Here is a 7,930-nt window from a genome sequence, read left to right as displayed (position 1 = left end):
TCAGGTAATGATCATTACACTAAGGCGACTTGGTTCCCCAAATGTCGTTCTTCTATGTTGAAGCGTTCATTTCCAGTAACAGTTTGAATTTTTAGGTTTCACTCTGTTTTCTCCTATATTGATACATGTATTTGGAACTCTAAATCCAACACGGTTTGTGCTACCTTCTTGAAACTTGACACAGTAAAGTAGTTTCACGTTCTGTCTCTATGTTTTGTTTCCTCTTGATGTAGCCCTAAGCAGTGACTGGCGAGAAACACTTCCATGGAAAGGGGTTTCCAAGCTTCCAAAAATTACGAATCTCCAGAAATCTCAGCAAATATTTTTTCACCCAAACTGGATGATACTTTCAGGTAATGATCAGTACACTAAGGCGACTTGGTTCCCCAAATGTCGTTCTTCTATGTTGAAGCATTCATTTCCAGTAACAGTTTGAATTTTTAGGTTTCACTCTGTTTTCTCCTATATTGATACATGTATTTGGAACTCTAAATCCGACACGGTTTGTGCTAGCTTCTCAAACTTGACACAGTAAAGTAGTTTCACGTTCTGTCTCTATGTTTTGTTTCCTCTTGATGTAGCCCTAAGCAGTGACTGGCGAGAAACACTTTCATGGAAAGGGGTTTCCAAGCTTCCAAAAATTACGAATCTCCAGAAATCTCAGCAAATATATTTTCACCCAAACTGGATGATACTTTCAGGTAATGATCAGTACACTAAGTCGACTTGGTTTCCCAAATTTCGTTCTTCTATGTTGAAGCGTTCATTTCCAGTAACAGTTTGAATTTTTAGGTTTCACTCTGTTTTCTCCTATATTGATACATGTATTTGGAACTCTAAATCCAACACGGTTTGTGCTAGCTTCTTGAAACTTGACACAGTAAAGTAGTTTCACGTTCTGTCTCTATGTTTTGTTTCCTCTTGATGTACCCCTAAGCAGTGACTGGCGAGAAACACTTTCATGGAAAGGGGTTGCCAAGCTTCCAAAAATTACGAATCTCCAGAAATCTCAGCAAATATTTTTTCACCCAAACTGGATGATACTTTCAGGTAATGATCAGTACACTAAGGCGACTTGGTTCCCCAAATGTCGTTCTTCTATGTTGAAGCGTTCATTTCCTGTAACAGTTTGAATTTTTAGGTTTCACTCTGTTTTCTCCTATATTGATACATATATTTGGAACTCTAAATCCAACACGGTTTGTGCTAGCTTCTTGAAACTTGATACAGTAAAGTAGTTTCACGTTCTGTCTCTATGTTTTGTTTCCTCTTGATGTATCCCTAAGCAGTGACTGGCGAGAAACACTTTCATGGAAAGGGGTTGCCAAGCTTCCAAAAATTACGAATCTCCAGAAATCTCAGGAAATGTTTTTTCACCCAAACTGGATGATACTTTCAGGTAATGATCAGTACACTAAGGCGACTTGGTTTCCCAAATTTCGTTCTTCTATGTTGAAGCGTTCATTTCCAGTAACAGTTTGAATTTTTAGGTTTCACTCTGTTTTCTCCTATATTGATACATGTATTTGGAACTCTAAATCCAACACGGTTTGTGCTAGCTTCTTGAAACTTGAAACAGTAAAGTAGTTTCACGTTCTATCTCTATGTTTTGTTTTCTCTTGATGTAGCCCTAAGCACTGACTGGTGTGAAACACTTTCATGGAAAGGGGTTGCCAAGCATCCAAAAATTACGAATCTCCAGAAATCTCAGCAAATATTTTTTCACCCAAACTGGATGATACTTTCAGGTAATGATCAGTACACTAAGGCGACTTGGTTCCCCAAATTTCGTTCTTCTATGTTGAAGCGTTCATTTCCAGTAACAGTTTGAATTTTTAGGTTTCACTCTGTTTTCTCCTATATTGATAGATGTATTTGGATCTCTAAATCCAACACGGTTTGTGCTAGCTTCTTGAAACTTGACACAGTAAAGTAGTTTCACGTTCTGTCTCTATGTTTTGTTTCCTCCTGATGTAGCCCTAAGCAGTGACTGGCGAGAAACACTTTCATGGAAAGGGGTTGCCAAGCTCCCAAAAATTACGAATCTCCAGAAATCTCAGCAAATATTTTTTCACCCAAACTGGATGATACTTTCAGGTAATGATCAGTACACTAAGGCGACTTGGTTCCCCAAATGCCGTTCTTCTATGTTGAAGCGTTCATTTTTAGTAACAGTTTGAATTTTTAGGTTTCACTCTGTTTTCTCCTATATTGATACATGTATTTGGAACTCTAAATCCAACACGGTTTGTGCTAGCTTCTTGAAACTTGACAAAGTAAAGTAGTTTCACGTTCCATCTCTATGTTTTTTTTCCTCTTGATGTAGACCTAAGCAGTGACTGGCGAGAAACACTTTCATGGAAAGGGGTTGCCAAGCTTCCAAAAGTTACGAATCTTCAGAAATCTCAGCAAATATTTTTTCACCCAAACTGGATGATACTTTCAGGTAATGATCAGTACACTAAGGCGACTTGGTTCCCCATATGTCGTTCTTCTATGTTGAAGCGTTCATTTCCAGTAACAGTTTGAATTTTTAGGTTTCACTCTGTTTTCTCCTATATTGATAGATGTATTTGGAACTCTATATCCAACACGGTTTCTGCTAGATTCTTGAAACTTGACACAGTAAAGTAGTTTCACGTTCTGTCTCTATGTTTTGTTTCCTCTTGATGTAGCCCAAAGCAGTGACGGGCGAGAAACACTTCCATGGAAAAGGGTTGCCAAGCTTCCAAAAATTACGAATCTCCAGAAATCTCAGCAAATATTTTTTCACCCAAACTGGATGATACTTTCAGGTAATGATCAGTACACTAATGCGACTTGGTTCCCCAAATGTCGTTCTTCTATGTTGAAGCGTTCATTTCCAGTAACAGTTTGAATTTTTAGGTTTCACTCTGTTTTCTCCTATATTGATACATGTATTTGGAACTCTAAATCCAACACGGTTTGTGCTAGCTTCTTGAAACTTGATACAGTAAAGTAGTTTCACGTTCTGTCTCTATGTTTTGTTTCCTCTTGATGTAGCCCTAAGCAGTGACTGACGAGAAACACTTCCATGGAAAGGGGTTTCCAAGCTTCTAAAAATTACGAATCTCCAGAAATCTCAGCAAATATTTTTTCACCCAAACTGGATGATACTTTCAGGTAATGATCAGTACACTAAGGCGACTTGGTTCCCCAAATGTCGTTCTTCTATGTTGAAGCATTCATTTCCAGTAACAGTTTGAATTTTTAGGTTTCACTCTGTTTTCTCCTATATTGATACATGTATTTGGAACTCTAAATCCGACACGGTTTGTGCTAGCTTCTCAAACTTGACACAGTAAAGTAGTTTCACGTTCTGTCTCTATGTTTTGTTTCCTCTTGATGTAGCCCTAAGCAGTGACTGGCGAGAAACACTTTCATGGAAAGGGGTTGCCAAGCTTCCAAAAATTACGAATCTCCAGAAATCTCAGCAAATATTTTTTCACCCAAACTGGATGATACTTTCAGGTAATGATCAGTACACTAAGTCGACTTGGTTCCCCAAATGTCGTTCTTCTATGTTGAAGCGTTCATTTCCAGTAACAGTTTGAATTTTTAGGTTTCACTCTGTTTTCTCCTATATTGATACATGTATTTGGAACTCTAAATCCAACACGGTTTGTGCTAGCTTCTTGAAACTTGACACAGTAAAGTAGTTTCACGTTCTGTCTCTATGTTTTGTTTCCTCTTGATGTACCCCTAAGCAGTGACTGGCGAGAAACACTTTCATGGAAAGGGGTTTCCAAGCTTCAAAAATTACGAATCTCCAGAAATCTCAGCAAATATTTTTTCACCCAAACTGGATGATACTTTCAGGTAATGATCAGTACACTAAGGCGACTTGGTTCCCCAAATGTCGTTCTTCTATGTTGAAGCGTTCATTTCCTGTAACAGTTTGAATTTTTAGGTTTCACTCTGTTTTCTCCTATATTGATACATATATTTGGAACTCTAAATCCAACACGGTTTGTGCTAGCTTCTTGAAACTTGATACAGTAAAGTAGTTTCAGGTTCTGTCTGTATGTTTTGTTTCCTCTTGATGTAGCCCTAAGCAGTGACTGGCGAGAAACACTTTCATGGAAAGGGGTTGCCAAGCTTCCAAAAATTACGAATCTCCAGAAATCTCAGGAAATGTTTTTTCACCCAAACTGGATGATACTTTCAGGTAATGATCAGTACACTAAGGCGACTTGGTTTCCCAAATTTCGTTCTTCTATGTTGAAGCGTTCATTTCCAGTAACAGTTTGAATTTTTAGGTTTCACTCTGTTTTCTCCTATATTGATACATGTATTTGGAACTCTAAATCCAACACGGTTTGTGCTAGCTTCTTGAAACTTGAAACAGTAAAGTAGTTTCACGTTCTATCTCTATGTTTTGTTTTCTCTTGATGTAGCCCTAAGCACTGACTGGTGTGAAACACTTTCATGGAAAGGGGTTGTCAAGCATCCAAAAATTATTAATCTCCAGAAATCTCAGCAAATATTTTTTCACCCAAACTGGATGATACTTTCAGGTAATGATCAGTACACTAAGGCGACTTGGTTCCCCATATGTCGTTCTTCTATGTTGAAGCGTTCATTTCCAGTAACAGTTTGAATTTTTAGGTTTCACTCTGTTTTCTCCTATATTGATAGATGTATTTGGAACTCTAAATCCAACACGGTTTGTGCTAGCTTCTTGAAACTTGACACAGTAAAGTAGTTTCACGTTCTGTCTCTATGTTTTGTTTCCTCTTGATGTAGCCCTAAGCAGTGACTGGCGAGAAACACTTTCATGGAAAGGGGTTGCCAAGCTCCCAAAAATTACGAATCTCCAGAAATCTCAGCAAATATTTTTTCACCCAAACTGGATGATACTTTCAGGTAATGATCAGTACACTAAGGCGACTTGGTTCCCCAAATGCCGTTCTTCTATGTTGAAGCGTTCATTTTTAGTAACAGTTTGAATTTTTAGGTTTCACTCTGTTTTCTCCTATATTGATACATGTATTTGGAACTCTAAATCCAACACGGTTTGTGCTAGCTTCTTGAAACTTGACAAAGTAAAGTAGTTTCACGTTCCATCTCTATGTTTTGTTTCCTCTTGAGGTAGACCTAAGCAGTGACTGGCGAGAAACACTTTCATGGAAAGGGGTTGCCAAGCTCCCAAAAGTTACGAATCTTCAGAAATCTCAGCAAATATTTTTTCACCCAAACTGGATGATACTTTCAGGTAATGATCAGTACACTAAGGCGACTTGGTTCCCCATATGTCGTTCTTCTATGTTGAAGCGTTCATTTCCAGTAACAGTTTGAATTTTTAGGTTTCACTCTGTTTTCTCCTATATTGATAGATGTATTTGGAACTCTAAATCCAACACGGTTTGTGCTAGCTTCTTGAAACTTGACACAGTAAAGTAGTTTCACGTTCTGTCTCTATGTTTTGTTTCCTCTTGATGTAGCCCTAAGCAGTGACGGGCGAGAAACACTTCCATGGAAAAGGGTTGCCAAGCTTCCAAAAATTACGAATCTCCAGAAATCTCAGCAAATATTTTTTCACCCAAACTGGATGATACTTTCAGGTAATGATCAGTACACTAATGCGACTTGGTTCCCCAAATGTCGTTCCTCTATGTTGAAGCGTTCATTTCCAGTAACAGTTTGAATTTTTAGGTTTCACTCTGTTTTCTCCTATATTGATACATGTATTTGGAACTCTAAATCCAACACGGTTTGTGCTAGCTTCTTGAAACTTGACACAGTAAAGTAGTTTCACGTTCTGTCTCTATGTTTTGTTTCCTCTTGATGTAGCCCTAATCAGTGACTGGCGAGAAACACTTCCATGGAAAGGGGTTTCCAAGCTTCCAAAAATTACGAATCTCCAGAAATCTCAGCAAATATTTTTTCACCCAAACTGGATGATACTTTCAGGTAATGATCAGTACACTAAGGCGACTTGGTTCCCCAAATGTCGTTCTTCTATGTTGAAGCATTCATTTCCAGTAACAGTTTGAATTTTTAGGTTTCACTCTGTTTTCTCCTATATTGATACATGTATTTGGAACTCTAAATCCGACACGGTTTGTGCTAGCTTCTCAAACTTGACACAGTAAAGTAGTTTCACGTTCTGTCTCTATGTTTTGTTTCCTCTTGATGTAGCCCTAAGCAGTGACTGGCGAGAAACACTTTCATGGAAAGGGGTTGCCAAGCTTCCAAAAATTACGAATCTCCAGAAATCTCAGCAAATATTTTTTCACCCAAAATGGATGATACTTTCAGGTAATGATCAGTACACTAAGTCGACTTGGTTCCCCAAATGTCGTTCTTCTATGTTGAAGCGTTCATTTCCAGTAACAGTTTGAATTTTTAGGTTTCACTCTGTTTTCTCCTATATTGATACATGTATTTGGAACTCTAAATCCAACACGGTTTGTGCTAGCTTCTTGAAACTTGACACAGTAAAGTAGTTTCACGTTCTGTCTCTATGTTTTGTTTCTTCTTGATGTACCCCTAAGCAGTGACTGGCGAGAAACACTTTCATGGAAAGGGGTTTCCAAGCTTCCAAAAATTACGAATCTCCAGAAATCTCAGCAAATATTTTTTCACCCAAACTGGATGATACTTTCAGGTAATGATCAGTACACTAAGGCGACTTGGTTCCCCAAATGTCGTTCTTCTATGTTGAAGCGTTCATTTCCTGTAACAGTTTGAATTTTTAGGTTTCACTCTGTTTTCTCCTATATTGATACATATATTTGGAACTCTAAATCCAACACGGTTTGTGCTAGCTTCTTGAAACTTGATACCGTAAAGTAGTTTCACGTTCTGTCTCTATGTTTTGTTTCCTCTTGATGTAGCCCTAAGCAGTGACTGGCGAGAAACACTTTCATGGAAAGGGGTTGCCAAGCATCCAAAAATTACGAATCTCCAGAAATCTCAGCAAATATTTTTTCACCCAAACTGGATGATACTTTCAGGTAATGATCAGTACACTAAGGCGACTTGGTTCCCCAAATTTCGTTCTTCTATGTTGAAGCGTTCATTTCCAGTAACAGTTTGAATTTTTAGGTTTCACTCTGTTTTCTCCTATATTGATAGATGTATTTGGAACTCTAAATCCAACACGGTTTGTGCTAGCTTCTTGAAACTTGACACAGTAAAGTAGTTTCACGTTCTGTCTCTATGTTTTGTTTCCTCTTGATGTAGCCCTAAGCAGTGACTGGCGAGAAACACTTTCATGGAAAGGGGTTGCCAAGCTCCCAAAAATTACGAATCTCCAGAAATCTCAGCAAATATTTTTTCACCTAAACTGGATGATACTTTCAGGTAATGATAAGTACACTAAGGCGACTTGGTTCTCCAAATGCCGTTCTTCTATGTTGAAGCGTTCATTTTTAGTAACAGTTTGAATTTTTAGGTTTCACTCTGTTTTCTCCTATATTGATACATGTATTTGGAACTCTAAATCCAACACGGTTTGTGCTAGCTTCTTGAAACTTGACAAAGTAAAGTAGTTTCACGTTCCATCTCTATGTTTTGTTTCCTCTTGATGTAGACCTAAGCAGTGACTGGCGAGAAACACTTTCATGGAAAGGGGTTGCCAAGCTTCCAAAAGTTACGAATCTTCAGAAATCTCAGCAAATATTTTTTCACCCAAACTGGATGATACTTTCAGGTAATGATCAGTACACTAAGGCGACTTGGTTCCCCATATGTCGTTCTTCTATGTTGAAGCGTTCATTTCCAGTAACAGTTTGAATTTTTAGGTTTCACTCTGTTTTCTCCTATATTGATAGATGTATTTGGAACTCTAAATCCAACAGGGTTTCTGCTAGCTTCTTGAAACTTGACACAGTAAAGTAGTTTCACGTTCTGTCTCTATGTTTTGTTTCCTCTTGATGTAGCCCTAAGCAGTGACGGGCGAGAA

The sequence above is a fragment of the Spermophilus citellus genome (assembly GCF_964194105.1).
Source record: "Spermophilus citellus genome assembly, contig: SCAFFOLD_59, whole genome shotgun sequence".
In the NCBI taxonomy this organism is placed as follows: Eukaryota; Metazoa; Chordata; class Mammalia; order Rodentia; family Sciuridae; genus Spermophilus; species Spermophilus citellus.
Note: the sequence above shows the minus strand (reverse complement) of the source record.